The following is a 19,330-nucleotide window of genomic DNA, read 5'->3' on the forward strand; positions in this document are numbered from 1 at the left end:
ATTAAGCTACTCAACTAATTTCTCAATTTGTTTTAACACTTAACTGTACGTCCTGATTTTAATCCGAATCGACTCAAAACTTTACCAAACGTGAACCATAGCTTATTCACACCTAACCATACCCTACGCAACCCAAATCAAGCCATTTAAAATCCTCAAACGAGGCTAGGAAGCTGCTGGAAAATTTTGCTCGTTCGAACCAAGCCCTAGTTTGCACAAACCGTTGATTCCCTCGACCCTATCCCATGGCCGACCAAACCAGGCCCTAGCTGACCATCTTAGGACCTAGACCACCCCTAGGAACCCCACTCGAACGAGCCTACAGTAGCAAGCAAGCCACAGCCCTCAACCCATCAATTACAAGACCCACGTGTCCCTAAGCTCTCGACTCCAGCCCTACACTTGTACCAGCAGCCCCTTGATCCATCTAAGACCTTGACTAGCCTCTCTTAGGACCTTTGAACGTGACCCTACCTCAGCTAAGAGCCGTGCCTTCCTTCGAAGCCAAGTTCGAAACCCTAATCCCATCAATATTTTTCGTTCATCATGACACACTACCATGTCCAGCCCTTAAACATGCACCTAAGGACCCTTAAACATGTGGAAAAACGTCCCTTCCCATAGCCCTATAATGGCAGCCGTTTTGTGCATCAAAACCATAAATTTAGAAACACAAAAACTCAAGTTTTGTTCATGTTATGCCATAAAAACGAAAATAAAAGGAGAATTTCATATTTTTCATGCAAACATGATTAAACACACATAATATGATTTTAATGGTGCAAAAAGAAGTTTTGGAAACGTGCTTTTGCATTTCAAACACTCGAAATACGAATACCGTAACGATGGAACGTCGGTGACGAACGGAGGACGATTTTTATTTTTATTTTTCTACCCTTTTTCTTGTCAAAAACCCACCTTGGTATGAAAGGGAGTCAAGTGATCATTGTTGGAAGGAAGAACGAGGAAGAAAGTCGACGAACGAAAGAGGAAAAAAATCGAAATCTTCCCCCTTGACAATCCTCATAGTTTCAGCAGTTTGTTTTTCACTTTGAGTAAACGTGAATTTGTGTGTGTGTGTGTTGGTGTTTAGGGGGGTGTGTGTAGGACTAGGACTCTTATTTATTTATTATCTTCTTTTTTAAAAAATAAATAATTTAATTACTTATTTAATGGGCTTAATCAACCTAATTTTTAATTAAAAAATTAGGCCCATTAGGATTAATAAATTTATTAGGCTTAGATTAAAAGATTTAAAAATACTTATTTCCAAAAAAATATCTTATAAAATACATAAAATTCTTTGCTCCCACTAATTAATTAATACTTGACCTTAAAAATGCAATAATTATTAAAATATTTAAAATAAATATTTTCTCAACTAAAAATAAAAATTTAGTTTTTAAATATTTAACAACTTAAACGTCTTCGGTCTATCGTTACGACCAACCCCCGAATTTTGTCTGAAAATTTTTAAATCATGAAATCAAACAAAATTACACAATTAATCATTCGGTTGGAAACTGAAATTTGGTGGTTTGACAAATTGAGCTTAATCTATCGAACAAATGATCAAGATAACTGAAAGAAACTGATCTAAAAATACGCAAACTATTGGTTGTCTAACTGAAGATTAATACGTAAAAAATCAACGGCAACTTAATCTAGCTAACTGAAGTTGTAGACGACTGAATGATCAGTTGGGAACTGATCAGTTAGACTACAGTCAGTTTATCCTTTCGGATTTGTCAACTGATAAAGCAGTTGAATACGTCATCAGTTAAAAACGTAACTATCAACCGACAGATAGTACAAAAGCAAGACTGCAACTTTTAGTGGGAACGCCACTTTTCAGTAATGCAACAGTGTACTTATTTTCAAAAGAATGTTGACGTGCCCATACAACGGATATAAAGATTCAAATCGCATTCATTGTTACCGTTGGAAGCAAGCCTATAAATAACCAAGAAGAGCAGCAGAAAATAGTGAGAACCATTGTAATGCCTGAAGTAAATATTACAACTATAAAATAGTATTGATGACATTTTTGTTAATAAGTTGAAAAATATTCAATTTATTTTGATGGCATTTTCGTAAATAAGTTGAAAAATAATGAATTAATTTTAAGGGCAAAATGATAATTAGTGACATATCTTGCTCATATGAAGTCCAAATGATTTGAGATTTGAATATAACATAGAACACTGAAAGATATAGAAGTTTCATGTTTTGAGTTTTGGAAAATGTGATCGTTTGACTGATCCAAGGGATATACCGATGTTAAAATGTTAAATATCATATATTATATTATATTATATTATATTAATATTAAAAATAAAAGAAAATTGAAAATTGTGGCGGTGGAAGAGTTTTGGAAAATGTGATCGTTTGACTGATCCAAAGGGATATACCGATGTTAAAATATTAAATATCATATATTATATTATATTATATTAATATAATATTAAAAATAAAAGAAAATTGAAAATTGTGGCGGTGGAATGAATTGAAATTCAATTCCACCGCACCAACATACAGTGTTTGACGGAGAGGTGAGACAGAGGAAGGAAACAATATTTTGATTTGTCTTTTCGATCTTGCGACTTATCGGTTTATCCAATCGATGAACCGACTTCAGTTTTGAGATCGTTGACACGAGGTCTTCGATTTGAGGTATAAATTTCATAGTTTTGGTGATTTTTTGAAATTCGTGTTGATCTGGAATAAATCCGATAAATTGTTAAATCATACTGAAATTGAAGATTGTTGAATAGTGTATGATCTTAACGAAGCAGAGAAGATTATTGTGTTGTTGTTTTGAATTATTCCTAATTTATTATAATTAGAGATTTTAATTGTTGAATTGAGATTGGAGAGTTGTTTATTAGTTGTTATTACTTGTGATTGTATATTCGGAGTCTACGAAGTATAGGCTACACGTTGATATAAAGTTTTCGTAATTTGACGGATGTTGTAAAATAGCCTATTCTTTAATGTTAAATTAATTAGTGTGTATTTGATGGTAGTATTGTGAATTAAATAGACCAAAATATTAAATTGTTGAACGAGAAGAATTTATAATCGAGTTTTATATTTTGTTGAAGTAATTGTTATTGGGCTATTTGATGTTATATATTGAGGTTGTTATGATTGTATTGATACGGTGATAATGAGCTGATAATTGTTGTTGAATTATTTAGATACAACACAAGCCTCGGGATCAAAGAAATAGCCAGATTATATATATACTCGATTATCAGGTACGTGTTGACGTACGAGCATATGTTGTTATTGTTTAGTATTGATGAATACTATTAAGTTGAACGATGATAAATCACTGGTATTGGGTGATTTGATATTATATCTGTCGTTGTTTATTATCGTTGATATTGTTGGCTGTCGTTTGTTGGGAGACGTTACGTTGATGTTGTTCATTCGACGATATTGTTGTCCCCGGTGTTGGGGTGCGACGTATCGTCGATGTTATTCGTTCAACAATATTGCTGTCGCCGGAGTAGGGGTGCGACGTATCGTTGATGTTATTCGTTCGACGATATTGCTGTCGCCGGTGTTGGGGTGCGACGTATCGTCGATGTTGTTGTTGCAGTAGTATGGGAGTGATGACGTTGATATCGTTGGTGGTTTGATTGTCCAGAGACAGCAAAGGGAGAATTTTTGTTATCATTCCAGTTATATTTTATATTGTTGATAAATATAACTGTTATGTATTACTATGATGATTGTTGTGTATGCTCACCCTTTGGGGGCTGTTTCTGTTAGATAGGTTACAGGACTCTGTTGTGAGACAGGATAGTGGTGAAGGACTAGGTGTGTCTAGTCAAACAGTTCTGTAGTTTATAGTAGATAGAGACAGTATAGTTTATTGTATTATTTTAGTTTTATGTGTGTATTTATTATACTGTTTCTGCTACACTGACGTAGATAGTGTGGTGATTGCACTATTTTGTCGTATCTGCATTATATTAGTACGTCGTTGAAAAGAAAATTTTTATGCATATGACGTCACATGTTGTATGATTACGTGGCGAGGTTTGGGGCGCCACAATTGGTGGTATCAGAGCATATGTTAGATGTCTGGGATGGTTAGAAGTTGGGTTTGTGATGAGGGAGTTGGATGGCCATATTATCTGCGTGTGTCTGTGCATTTGACTTGTTTTTTATGATTTCTTGGTATGATTGATTGTTCTTTAGTTGCGTATGCTTTTGTGCGAAAGGTTTGATGATGATTACTGGATTGTAATTGTTAAATGTTATGATTTACAATTTGATTTCCAGTGATGGCAGCTAGAGAACAGGTACATCCGCACGAGGAAATGGAAGAGGTTGACAGTGGGTTGGGGCAGATGAATCCATTGCCACCTCCTCCTATGGGACAGGCACCTGCAGATCAGCCTTTATTACCTGGTGAGTTGACTTTGACACAGTTCAGCAGTTATCTTCCGCCGCGATTTGATAGCTCTGAGACTGGCGAGCGAGCAGAGGAGTGGAGTGAGAGGATAGAGCAGATATTTGTGACTGCACCGTGTGCTAGATCTACTTGGTTACGATTGGCTACATTTCAGTTTTCGCGGAATGTATTATTATGGTGGCAGACGACTGAGGCCGGATTTAGAGCTCAGGACCGTACTGTTTATTGGGATGTGTTTCGGTCTCGTTTTCTTGATAAATATTTTTCTATAGCAGCCAGGCAAAAGAAAGAGAAAGAATTTGAAGATTTGAGACAGGGTAGTATGTCTGTTGCTGAGTATGAGACTCGATATTCTGCATTACTGAAATATGTGCCACATGTTGCTACGAATGTTCATGCGAAGATGAGGCACTTCTTGAAAGGGTTGAAGTTAGAGTTATTTGATCGTGTGCAATCAAATAACCCGGTATCATTTGAGGATGCAGTGACAAGGGCTGAGATGGCTGAGTTGGTTATGCAGGAGTATGGGGCTCAGAGACAATTATCAGAGCCGACTAGGGAGTCATTGCGACCGCAGGGACAATTTTTTAAATATCAGAAGGGTTCATCTTCTTCAGCAGCATCATCTGGGAAGCGCCGATTTGATTCACGACGTGTTGAGAGTCGTGGGAGCAGTTCTCAGTCTATTCAGGGGCAGAGAGGGGAGTCCAGAGCAGTGAGATGTTTTCGTTGTGGGGACCTCACCTGATCAGACAGTGCACACAGACCGAGATCACCTGTTTTGAGTGTGGCGGTGTTGGTCATATAGCGAGACAGTGTCCTAGTCGTGAGGGACAGCGAGAGTCCAGGAGTGATAGAGGTAGATCCTCGGAGAGAGGAGGACGACAGCCTCAGCAGTTTACACCACGACCTTCTGGAGGACAGCCACGTAGGCAGGGAGCTGGTCCGCCTCAGGCACAGGTGTATGCGTTGACACGAGAGCAGGCAGAGGAGGCACGAGAGGAGATGATAGCGGGTAAGTGTTATTTATGTTCTTATCCTGCTTATATTCTTGTTGATACAGGTGCCTCGCATACATTTATATCGAAGAGGTTTGTGGTTGAGCATCATATGCGCTCGTCTCCATTGTCTATGCCTCTTTCTGTTTCGACACCCTCTGGAGTTGATATATCAGTTGTATCGATGATATTAGATGGTATTATTTCTTATGAGGGCTATGAGTCGAGATCTGATATGATTATTCTAGAGATGACTGATTTTGATTGTATTGTGGGAATTAATGTGTTGAGGAGATATTGTGCGACTGTTGATTGTTATCAGCGGGTAGTATATTTTTACACCGATGAGAAAGAGCGTTGGACATTTTATGGGAAGGGTTCTCGTCCTCGTGTTCCGTTGGTATCTGCTATCCGGATGTCTCGGTTATTGGAGCATGGCCATGAGGGTTATCTTATTTATGCTGTAGATGTGACAGAGAAGAAGGAGGAGGTGGGAATAGAGGAGATACCTGTAGTTGCTGAGTTTGCTGATGTATTTCCTGATGAGATTCCAAGCTTCCCACCAGTCCGTGAAGTGGAGTTTGGGATTGAGTTGATGCAAGGTACTTCCCCTATTTCTCGTGCTCCTTACAGAATGGCACCAGCAGAGTTGAGAGAGTTGAAAGCCCAGTTACAGGACTTGCTGGACAAGGGATACATTCGCCCTTGTGTATCGCCTTGGGGTGCAACAGTCTTATTTGTAAGAAAGAAAGATGGAACGATGCGGCTTTGTATTGACCATCAACAGCTAAATAAGGTAACGATTAAGAATAAATATCTCCTCCCTTGTATTGATGATTTGTTTGATCAGTTGCAGGGAACCTCAGTGTATTCGAAGATTGATTTGAGGTCAGGATATCATCAAATACGAGTTAGAGAGGAGGATATTCAGAAGACAGCATTAAGGACAAGATATGGGCATTATGAGTTTTTAGTTATGCCGTTTGGGTTGACGAATGCTCCAGCTGTGTTTATGAGTTTGATGAATAGGGTATTTCAGCCTTATCTCGATCGGTTTGTTATTGTGTTTATTGATGATATATTGATATATTCCAGGACTGAGGCTGAGCATGCAGGGCATTTACGTTCAGTATTACAGGTACTGCGAGATAGACATTTTTATGCCAAACTCAGTAAGTGTGAGTTTTGGTTGGATCGAGTGGTCTTCTTGGGTCATGTTATATCGAGAGATGGGATATCTGTTGATCCAACGAAGATCGAAGCCGTATTACAGTGGTCTGCACCTACATCTGTACCAGAGATCCGTAGTTTCTTGGGTTTAGCAGGTTATTATCATCGATTTATCGAGAGATTTTCAAAGATTGCTAGACCTTTGACACAGTTGACTCAGAAAGGTATGCGATTTCAGTGGTCTGAAGCATGTGAGAGGAGTTGAAGCACCGACTGACGACTGCACCGGTGTTATCAATCCTTACAGAAAACGAGAGGTTTGTTGTTTATACTGATGCATCACTACATGGTTTGGGATGTGTTTTGATGCAGGATCGACATGTTGTGGCATATGCCTCAAGACAGCTGAAACCACACGAAACTAGGTACCCTGTGCATGATTTGGAGTTAGCAGCCATTATCTTTGCCTTGAAAATATGACGAAACTATTTATATGGTACCTCGTTTACGATTTATACGGATCATAAGAGTTTGAGATTTTTGTTTACTAAGACAGAGTTGAATATGAGGCAGAGACGGTGGTTAGACTTGTTGAAAGATTATGATTGTGAAATTGAGTATCATCCTGGTCGAGCCAATCTTACAGCTGATGCATTGAGTCGTAAAGTTAGTTGTACTGCAGAGGATGTGAGTCGTTTATCAGCTATGATGATGTCTTGTTGTTTCTTGGGATATGATTTTGATATCTCGACGACTCCTATCCAGGTATCGACCTTTTTAGCTGAACCTGATATATATGGTTGTATTCTTGAGGCACAGATGACAGATGAGAGAGTTCAGCGATGGAAAAAGTTGGTTTCTCAGAAACAAGACACTTGTTTTAGAGTGGCTGATGATGGCAGTTTGAGGATGAATGATAGATGGGTAGTTCCTGATACTTCGGAGTTGCGCCAGGGCCTGTTGCGGCGTGCACATTGTAGTCGATATTCTATCTACCCCGGCGGCAAGAAGATGTATAAGGATTTATGCTCTCAGTTTTGGTGGAACGGAATGAAACGTGATGTGATTGATTTTTTACGTCGATGTCTCAATTGTCAACAGATCAAAGCTGAGAGGAGAAGGCCAAGAGGTGAATTGAGGAGTTTAGAAGTACCGACTTGGAAATGAGAGCACATATCGATGGATTTCGTGACTAATTTGCCAAGAAGCACTGGGACTATCGATGCTATTTGGGTGATTGTTGATCGATTGACGAAAGTTGCACATTTTATGCCCTATAGCATGAATAGTACGTATTTGACGATGACACAGTTGTATATACGAGAGATCGTACGGTTGCATGGGATTCCAGTGTCTATTATATCTGATAGAGATCCTCGATTTACTTCTCATTTTTGGGAAGGATTGCAGACTGCGATGGGGACAGAGTTGAGATTGAGTACAGCTTATCATCCTCAGACAGATGGTCAGACTTAGTGTACTATTCAGACGCTGGAGGATATGTTGCGTGCTTATGTTATGGATTTTAAATCTGTTTGGCAGTCATCTATTCCATTGGTGGAGTTTGTATATAACAATAGTTATCAGAGTAGTATTCAGATGGCTCCATTTGAAGCATTGTATGGGAGACGTTGTAGATATCCGTTATACTAGGATGATGTTGATCGAGCTGCAGTTACCGGTCCTGATATGATTCGTGAGATGGAACAGAAAGTAAAGTTGATACAACAACGATTGAAAGCAACGCAAGATAGATATGCTGCCTATGCCAATAAAAGACGAAAACCCTTAGAGTTTCAGCAGGGCGATCGAGTATTATTGAAAGTTTCTCCTTTTCGTGGCACAGTGGTATGAAAGGAAAGTTGGCACCGAGATATGTTGGCCTATATGAGATATTGCAACGGATAGGCACTTTGGCTTATCGATTGGCTCTACCTCCATCCTTATCTGGTATTCATGATGTATTTCATGTGTCGATGTTGCGGAAGTATGAGCCGGATCCTTCACATGTGTTTTATATTTCTGATGTTCAGTTAGATCCTGACGTGTCTTATGTTGAGAGACCAGTTTGTATTTTGGATCGATCTAAACGGAAGCTTCGTAGTAAACTTATACCGATGGTGAAGGTTCAGTGGGAGCATCGAGGTGTCGAAGAGGCCACTTGGGAGACAGAGCGGCATATGAGGGAGCTCTACCCCTACTTATTCAGATGGTATGAGGTATCTTTATTTATGCATGTTATTACCGTTGTTGATTAATTTCGGGGTCGAAATTCATTTAAGGGGGTAGAAATGTAATGCCTGAAGTAAAGATTACAACTATAAAATAGTATTGATGGCATTTTTGTAAATAAGTTGAAAAATATTCAATTTATTTTGATGACATTTTCGTAAATAAGTTGAAAAATAATGAATTAATTTTGAGGGTAAAATGGTAATTAATGACATATCTTGCTCATATGAAGTCCAAATGATTTGAGAGNCGGTTTATCCAATCGACGAACCGACTTCAGTTTTGAGATCGTTGACACGAGGTCTTCGATTTGAGGTATAAATTTCATAGTTTTGGTGATGTTTGAAATTCGTCGATTTCTGGAATAAATCCGATAAATTGTTAAATCATACTGAAATTGAAGATTGTTGAATAGTGTATGATCTTAACGAAGCAGAGAAGATTATTATGTTGTTGTTTTGAATTATTCCTAATTTATTATAATTAGAGATTTTAATTGTTGAATTGAGATTGGAAAGCTGTTTATTAGTTGTTATTACTTCTGATTGTATATTCGGAGTCTACAAAGTATAGGCTACACGTTGATATAAAGTTTTCGTAATTTTACGGATGTTGTAAAATAGCCTATTCTTTAATGTTAAATTAATTAGTGTGTATTTGATGGTAGTATTATGAATTAAATACACCAAAATATTAAATTGTTGAACGAGAAGAATTTATAATCGAGTTTTATATTTTGTTGAAGTAATTGTTATTGGGTTATTTGATGTTATATATTGAGGCTATTATGATTGTATTGATACAATAANTGTTGTTGAATTATTTAGATACAACACAAGCCTCAGGATCAAAGAAATAGCCAGATTATATATATACTCGATTATCAGGTACGTGTTGACGTACGAGCATATGTTGTTATTGTTTAGTATTGATGAATACTATTGCGTTGAACGATGATAAATCACTCGTATTGGGTGATTTGATATTATATCTGTCGTTGTTTATTATCGTTGATATTGTTGGCTGTCGTTTGTTGGGAGACGTTACGTTGATGTTGTTTGTTCGACGATATTGCTGTCGTCGTTGTTGGGGTGCGACGTATCGTCGATGTTATTCGTTCCACGATATTGCTGTCGCCGGAGTAGGGGTGCGACGTATCGTTGATATTATTCGTTCGACGATATTGCTGTCGCGGGTGTTGGGGTGCGACGTATCGTCGATGTTGTTGTTGCAGTAGTATGGGAGTGATGACGTTGATATCGTTGGTGGTTTGATTGTCCATAGACAGCAAAAGGAGTATTTCTGTTATCATTCCAGTTATATTTTATATTGTTGATAATATAACTGTTATGTATTACGATGATGATTGTTGTGTATGCTCACCCTTTCGGGGCTGTTTCTGTTGGACAGGTTACAGGACTCTGCAGTGAGACAGGATAGTGGTGAAGGACTAGGTGTGTCTAGTCAAACAGTTCTGTAGTTTATAGTAGATAGAGACAGTATAGTTTATTGTCTTATTTGAGTGTTATGTGTGTATTTATTATACTGTTTCTGCTACACTGACGTAGATAGTGTGGTGATTTCACTATTTTGTCATATATGCATTATATTATTACGTCGTTGAAAAGAAAATTTTTATGCATATGACGTCACATGTTGTATGATTACGTGGTGAGGTTTGGGGCCCCACAACCATTCAATCAACCAAGCTGTTACTCTGCTGAAATCTCTTCAAGCTTTCTGTTCAGACTCAAATATTTCAAAGGTCACACTTAGCATTTACATTCATAGTATTCAGGCTTTATATTGAGCTTCAAGCACAAACGCTTACTGCTGTATCATTCGATCTTATTGAAGATCAATTGTGCTAAATAGTTTCAGTCGAGTACTGTAAATTGTATCGTAACTAAGAGTTTCAGTTTTGGCATTGTTAAGTCCAAATTGAAGTGGGTCTGTACAAATCTTTGTATTGATCAAAGTTTTTTTAGTGAATATCCTATCTTTCAGATAGAAGGGGTCACGTAGGAGTGATTGAAATCTCCGAACATCCATAAACCTTGTGTTCATTAATTTCAGTTTTATTCTATCTATCAGTCAGTTTATTTCCGTACTATTATTAGTTAACTGGTTGATATTGACAACAAGATTTCCGAGCTCAGTTTATCACTAAACCGACTCATTATTTGAAAATAGGTGAAAAATTTATAAGTTTTTATTCAACCCCCCTTCTAAACACTTCTTCACCTCCCAACCAATCCTATCAAGTGGTATCAGAGCAGTTGAATTTTGTTCTTGAATATTTATACATACAAACTGAGTACCATGTCTTCTTTCAATAAAATCCCAATGTTTTCCAGAGAAGATTTTGACGATTGGAAAATTAGAATGCAGTCTCATCTAGTTGCACAAGATGATGACATGTGGTACGTTATCATTGAAGGACCCATGATAATACTTAAATCAAACACTGCTGTTGCTATAACTGAAGGTGCACCACGGCGTATTGAAAAACCCAGAGATGAGTGGACAGCTGAAGATAAAAGAAAAGCCAATCTGAACAACGTAGCTAAAGATATCTTGTACAAAACGCTGGATAAAGTTACTTTCATCAAAATAACGATGTGCAAGACTGCCAAAGAAATCTGGGAGAAGTTGATCCAGCTCTGCGAAGGCAATGAGCAAATCAAAGAAATTAAACTCTCAGTTGCTGTTCAAAAATTTGATAACGTCAATATGAAGACTGGAGAGTCTATGCACGAATATGATGAAAGAATCAGCTGCATTATAAACGAACTGAATGCACTTGGAATGGTGTATTCCAACAAAGAAATCGCGCTGAAGGTTGTCAAAGGTCTTCCCAAGGAGTGGGATGTTAAAACCATGGCCATGAGAGAATCAAAGGACCTGAACAAAGTCGAATTTCATGATTTATTTGCTGATCTAAAAGCCTATGAGTTCGAGTTACAAACAAGAGAAGGAGAACCATCCACACCAACTACTACAACAGCTCTTAGTGCTGTCAAACTGGTCCAGTTGAGAAAATTGCTGATCAGTTAAGCAATGACGCAATGTCATTGTTTGTCAAAAAATTTGAAGATTCATGAGAAGGAATCAAGGATCTTTTCAAAGACAATATGAGAGGAATAACAACAAAGAAGATTGCCGAGCTGAATGCTGAAAGGAGCAAAAATCAATCCATGATTCAGCAGTTAATGCTTGAAAATCCAAAGAAAACTGAGCTTATTCAAGCGTGGAATAAATCATCAGTTGCACTAGCTAAAATGAAAGATATGCAAAAATCAGTTACTGATAAAACTGGTTTGGGCTTTAGCAGCCAAGATGAAACTTCCACCAGTGACACTCAGCCAAAACTGAACAAAGACAAAGGACAATACAATAACTTTGTCAAGTCAGTTATGGTACAAGAATAACCAGAGCCAAGTAGACCAGTTGAACAACCTATTGAAAATAAGAACAAGGCTAAAAGATATTGAATTTGTTATAGCCCCAAGAGTTCAACTGACTCGCGAAGCTGGTCACCTAAAAGGTTCAGCTATAAATACCAAAACTCTCGAAATGACTATTTCAATTACTATAACTGTAAGCTAGTTCAGAAAAGATATCGGCTGAACAACCAGTTGAACAAGGCTAAAACACATATTTTCTCATCTGCCCATTTGGAACACAACAACTGGAAAGTCAGTTAGACAAATCCAAGTTTGGGTTCCTAAAAGACTAATCAGTTTAGGACCCAAATAGATATGGGTACTGTGAGTAAGGGTAAGCTTATCCATGGTAATTTATTATTAAATATGTTCTACTTTCGAAAATTTGAAGTATAACTTGATTAGCATTAGTCAGTTATGCGACAGCAATTTCTCAGTACAGTTCAACAGACACACTTGCACAATTAAAGACTCAACTGATGAGATCATTTTAACTTGCAATCGTTGTGGGAATACTTACAAAGTATGTTGGACTGTTCAACTTAATGCACCAGTTTGCTTTATAGCTTCTAAATCCTCTAAAAACTGGTTGTGGCATAAAAGGTTGAACCACTTCAACTTAAAGTCTATTGCTCATCTGGGTAATCATGATCTTGTAACTGGTCTGCCCAAAATAAATTTTTCAAAAGATAAAATTTGTTCAGCATGTCAGTTTTGTAAGCAAGTAAGATCTTCTTTTAAAAACAAGGGTAGTAAATCATCCTCCAGATGCTTAGAACTGCTACATATAGATCTCTTTGGTCCTATACCAATCATGAATTTTGGTGGAATGAAATACATCTTGGTGATTGTTGATGATTTTTCAAGATTTACTTGGGTTATCTTTTTAAAATCAAAAGATCAAACTGCTGCACAATTGATTAAGCTTTTCAAAAAATTATTAAATGAAAAATCAGTTTTAATTGAAAGAATAAGGTCTGATCGAGGGACTGAATTCGTCAATAAAAATCTTTCTCAATTTCTAGAAAATACCGGAATTAAGCTTGAGTTTTCTGCTGCAAAAGCACCTCAGCAAAATGGTGTAGCTGAGAGAAGAAATCGTACGCTTAAAGAAGCAGCTAGAAAAATGCTTGCTGATTCTGGAATTTCTCCAAGGTTTTGGGTAGAAGCAGTAAACACTGCATGTTACACTCAGAAAAAATAAATGTTTAATAAAAATCATTTGAAAACACCATATGAGATATGGAATGGACGTAAAAGTATGGTTTCTTATTTCAAAATATTTAGCTGCAGATGTTTTATTCTCGACAATGACAAAAATCATTTAAAAGCTTTTGATGCTAAATCTGCAGAGGGAATATTTCTTGGGTATTCATCAGTTAAATAAAGCTTATAGAGTATTTTACAAATGCACTTTGAATGTCGAAGAGTCAATTCATGTCGAATTCGATGAATCTACACTAACTGATAAGCCAATTGATCCAGTTGAGCTAGCTGATCGCTTTACAGATATAATTTTGAAGGATGATAGTGAAGAAGACACTCATATCAATCGATATCCTCTTCAAACACCAGAACCAGAAGTGCTGGATCAATCGGTGGGACAAGAAATTGTCCCTGATATTCAGTTGGTAGAGCAAAATGATAATATTCAATTACCAACTGAAGCAGCAACAACTGAAACTAAAGAGAACATTCAGTTGCCAACTGAAACAATTATAGAGATAGATACAACAAATGTTGAATACAGATGGAAAAAATCACATCCACAAGAATTGGTAATAGATAATCCATCTGATCCGGTAAGAACTCGGAGCCAAATGATTATTTTATTTATTAATTCTACTTTTGTTTCTCAACTGGAACCAAAGAAAACTGATGAAGCTCTTACTGATCCTAGCTGGATAAATGCTATGCAAGAAGAGCTAAATCAATTTACCCATAACAATGTCTGGAACTTAGTTCCAAGACCAGTTTCCAAAACTGTTATAGGAGCAAAATGGGTCTACAGGAATAAACTGAACGAAGATGGTTCATTTGTGCGCAACAAAGCGAGGCTTGTGGCACAAGGATACAGGCAAGAAGAAGGAATAGACTATGATGAGACATATGCATCAGTTGAACGACTGGAAGCAATCTGAATATTCCTTGCTTATGCCTCATTAAAAAATTTTAAAGTATACCAAATGGATGTGAAGAATGCATTTTTTAATGGTCAGTTGCAGGAAGAAGTATATGTTGAACAACCACCAGGTTTTGTTAATCACTCTCTTCCTGATCATTTTTATCATTTGAACAAAGCTCTTTATGGTCTTAAACAAGCTCCAAGAGCTTGGTATGAAACACTTTCAAAATTCCTAATTGATAATGATTTTATTGTTGGATCAGTTGATAAGACTTTGTTCAAATTTTCAAAGAATGATCATATTTTACTTGTGCAAATATATGTTGATGATATTATTTTTGAGTCAATTAACCCCAAATTATGTAAGAAATTTGCCAAGTGAATGCAGGAAAAATTTGAGATGAGTATGATGGGTGAACTGACGTTCTTTCTCGGTCTACAAGTGAAGCAATTGGAAACTGATATTTTTATCAGTCAGACCAAATACATGAAGGAACTGCTGAAGAAATTTGGCATGGAGTAATGCTCAGCCGCAAATACTCCCATAAGTTCATCGATTAAATTAGACAAAGATGAAGGGGGAATATCAGTTGAGACGACACTCTACATAGGTTTAATAGGTTCTTTGTTATACCTAATTGCTAGTCGTCTTGATATTGTATTTGTTGTTTGCATGTGTGCTAGATTTCAGGCAAATCCTAAACAATCGCATTTTTCAGCTGCGAAACGCATATTGAAAGATCTTAAAGGCACACAAAATGTGGGCTTATGGTATGCTAACGACTCATCGTTCAATTTAGTTGGATATTCAGATGCAGATTATGTAGGATGTAAGCTTGATCGTAAAAGCACCAGTGGATCATGTCAGTTTCTAGGAGACAGACTGATCTCATTGTTCAGCAAGAAGCAAACATCCATAGCAACTTCCACAACTGAAGCAGAATATCTAGCTGCTGTGCCCAATTGATCTTGATTCAGCAACAACTGAAAGACTATGGAGTCATTGTAGAAGAATCACCAATCTTCTGTGATAATACAAGAAAAATTGTGATTACATATAATCCAGTTCTTCACTCTAGGACCAAGAATATTGATGTCAGACATCACTTCATCAGAGATCATGCTCTAAAGAAGGCAATCAGGCTGGAATACATACCAACTGAACAACAGGCTACTGACATATTCACCAAACCATTACCCGAGGCTAAGTTTTCTCACTTTCGCAATATTCTTTGTTTAATTGATTTGTCTTAATTTTATGTTTGAAGGTGGTTCTATCAATTATTGCCAGTTATCATTCAGTTGATTGTCAGTTATTGCCAATATTTATTAAGTCAGTTAATTGTCAGTTAGTCAATTGCTAATTAGTTAACTTGTATCAGTTAGTATCAAGAAAAGAAAACAACAATGAATCAAAATAAGCAATTTCATTTATAAAATCTTTCGCACAGTACAAGATTCAATTCCATTTCAGTTGCAACTAACCAAAGGGATACCCAAAATAACAATTCATTACAGGGAAGTCTTCGGAAATTTTCTGAGAAATAAAACCTTTCCAGCACTCTCTGCTCCTTCATTATCATCAACTGCAAAAGACCTTCATCAGTAGCAAGATCTGAAGTGTGAATAACATCCATACGCCTCTTATATTTGACCTCAATTGTCTTTTGTTTACCAGTGGCAACCGATCTTTCTCGCTGAATAGTCTGGAGTTCTTGAACTTTAGTCCAGGTGGACATGACTCTCTCAAAGACGAAATCTTCCATGCCTTTCTTCCAACTTTCGAAGCCAGGAACTCCTGCTGAAGGATGAGGATTGTTGGAACTGCTTGCTCGATCCATCTGTGTTTAATTATTTTTGTTAATATCTAATGACAGTGATCATATTTATAGACATATTCAAGAAGAAGAAATAGAAGAAGACGAAGAGACTTCAGTCAACCAATTGGACTTGACTTATTCAGACTAAGTTTCTTTTACGCTTTTATTTATACGCATTTATTGAGGGAGAATGTCGAAATTAAATGGTTAACTAATAAGACAATAGTCAGTTGGTCGTCAACTAAACTGACTCAGTTTTCAACTGATCACTTTGTTACGGACCTAACTGATCTTATCCAGTAAGTTAATTGATTATTCAATACACATTCTATATTAAATAATGTGACTATTAAAATTACGCATCAATTGATGTCTTTCACTGAATAGTGATTTGAAACGTGGACCCTTGTAGTACATTTAACTTCTACACATGTTTTTATCACACGTACACACGATTTCATCCATTTATCTTGGACTGACACGTGTACCCAAAATTTGAACAGTCACAAACATATGTACTTTAACCCGCTTCAATTCAGTTTCTTCTTTTACGCGCATCAACAAATTTCATAGCAAAAAGAATACACAGAGCTTTATCCTTTCGCAGATAATCAAGCTATCATCAATGGCCAACCAAGTCCCAGCATTTATTCTTAATGCGATGGCTATCGGCTTTACATCAGTCTTATCCATTAAGGACGAAGCTGTCAAGGATATATTTCTAAAACTGGAAGTAGCCCGGACTAAAGACGTTTCTGGGATTTTCATCCTAGGAAATCTATCCCAAAGAGATTCAGGACTTCGATGCCAACAGTTTTATCTCCCCTGACGGAAAGATTACTAGTACCGTCAATAGTCAACTGTTGATTGTTGAAGAAGAATCCTTCTGCAATCTTTTCAATCTGTCGACTGATGGCTTAGCAAACATTTCTGATGTGAAAAATTCTGATGTTGAGGAGATGCAATCACTTCTATCTGCTGATGGACGGAAAATCAAAGTTTTCGATCCCAAGAAAGAACTGAAGCCAGAGATTCAGTTACTGGCTGACATAGTGGCCAAGGGGATACTTGCTAAAGCTGGATCATTTGCAGCTCTTACTTTGGAGAAATTCCAAGTTATTACAGCTATCATGGCTGGAAAGAGACTGAAGTGGTCGGCCATCATCTTCAAGATACTGAAGAACATGCTTCAACAATCCAAACAGCCCAAAGGTTTTGCAGTGCCTCTCAGCTATCTGCTGAAAACCAAAGGCATGGTAGGGGACTCTTCTGAGAAGTTATCTAAATTCAAGGTCTTCAATGACAAAAATATTCAGTTGCCAAAGCTAAAACTAGACACATCTCCTGAACAATTTCTCAAGGTCAAAAAGGAGATTGGGACAGCTCAGGAGGCTGCCAAATTAGTTAAGAAGACCAAGAAGCCAACTCAGAAGAAGACAACCAAACGGAAACTGATTTTCAGTGAAACTGAGTCAGAAAAGACTCCATCTCCCAAGATCATGAAAAATCCTAGAACTCTGAAGACCAAACCAGTAGCTGTGCTGGAAACCATTCCAGGTGAGAGACTGTGTTCTGGAGCTGAACAGCCGATCAAGGCTACACTGTTGAGGGCAGTTGCAACTGAAACTTCAACTGAAGGTTAGTTACCTCTTCCAACTGCTCCATCTGAGAAAATTATCACCGAATCTGGCGATAAGCCAAAACAAGCAGGAGTTAAAGCTCCACTGATCTCAATCACTACCCCAATCTCTCTACCGTTTGCAAGACCAAAAGGCATAGTTATAAGAGAGAAAGTGGATGCAACAATATCAAGTCTGAGTATCACGCATGACCTAACTGGCCCAAAAGGAAAGGACAAGATGACTGAAGAGCCCCGACCAACAAACTCAATTCAAACTCACATTGACCTGATTTGGGACGAGGTCAATGAGTTTGCTAAATCAAAGCTGAAAACTTACAATGAGTGGGTCCGATTTCGAACTGAAGTTTTTGCAAAGCAGTTGCAGAAGAAAAAGATTCTGAAGAAATTTGTTGCTTTGGAAAATGTGGTTCTGAAAGTGGTCAAAGCTGCTTCAATTGTTCAAGAACTGGAAAGGAAGAATTACTTCTTTGATCTAGTGCGTGTCAAGAAGCTTGAACAACTGATCACTCGGCTACGCCAAAACTATGAACCAACCAGCCCGACCGCTTTCAATGACAAAGCAGTGCATGATCAACTGGACACAGATCTTCGATCACTGCAAATGAAGATAAAAAGTTGGGAAATAAATCAGGAGTTGATCATCCCAGCAAATGATCAAAGTCCTTCATGAACAGAGAAAACTGAACAATCAGTTCCAGATCTAGAGCAATCCCCAGAACCAGTTGCTGAAACAAATGAACCAACAACTGCTCCTCCCTCTAAGGATGCTCCATCATCTTCTTCAATTCCTCCATCCTCTACTACGGATCTTCAGTTCTACACTGATGCTGAGTTGTCATTGGCGAAAATCGACGAAGTCATACAATCAGTCGCCACTAACATTCAGCTAAATATTTTATCTACAATAGCAGTTGAAGAACCAAGCGTAACTGAACAACCTGCCACAGAGGCTGTCTCGAATCAAACTGAAGAAGCAATTCAGTCGACTGCCGCGACTGGACAAGCAATTCTAGCTGAGACTGACGTGGCTCAGGTTCACATGGAACAATCTAAAGAAGTGAAAACTGAACAGTCATCTACAGTTGTTCAACCAACTGAAAAACCAGCTACAGTCTCAACTGACAAGCAAACTGACGAGCCCTCCAGCTCAACTGATCCTCTGACTTCCTTCCTTCCTCCAGAACGTCACCAGGAAGCTATACCAGAAGAAGTTTCAAAAATGGTCACTGTTGCGACTGAACATAATGATACAGCCTTGGAAATCTTTCATCAAGAAGACAAGGAGCAGGAACCTTAGTCCTCTGAAGCTCTGTCTCCTGAGATACCAACGGGCACTGAATCCATGATCGAAGATATTCAATCCAATCTTCACCATTTACTCTCTTCTATTTCTTATATCAAGTCGACTCAACTGCTGCACACCTTGAAAATTGATTCTATTAAAGAGAATAATCTCAAGAGTTTGCAT

General features: G+C 37.6%; 1 long non-coding RNA gene across 2 annotated transcripts; it reads left to right on the forward strand.

Annotated features, from left to right (window-relative positions):
* The first annotated feature begins 2,562 nt into the window (after positions 1–2,562).
* LOC140975284 (uncharacterized) lies at positions 2,563–10,445 on the forward strand. 2 transcript variants are annotated; one of them, XR_012174925.1, is made up of 4 exons: positions 2,563–2,673; positions 3,201–3,260; positions 9,657–9,716; positions 10,240–10,445. It is a non-coding gene; the product is annotated as an uncharacterized lncRNA (long non-coding RNA). The 2 variants fall into 2 exon arrangements; XR_012174924.1 differs by lacking the exon at positions 10,240–10,445 and having other exon boundaries at positions 9,657–9,845.
* Positions 10,446–19,330: the final 8,885 nt, after the last annotated feature.

The sequence above is a fragment of the Primulina huaijiensis genome, chromosome 4, assembly GCF_012295235.1.
Source record: "Primulina huaijiensis isolate GDHJ02 chromosome 4, ASM1229523v2, whole genome shotgun sequence".
Classification (NCBI taxonomy): Eukaryota; Viridiplantae; Streptophyta; class Magnoliopsida; order Lamiales; family Gesneriaceae; genus Primulina; species Primulina huaijiensis.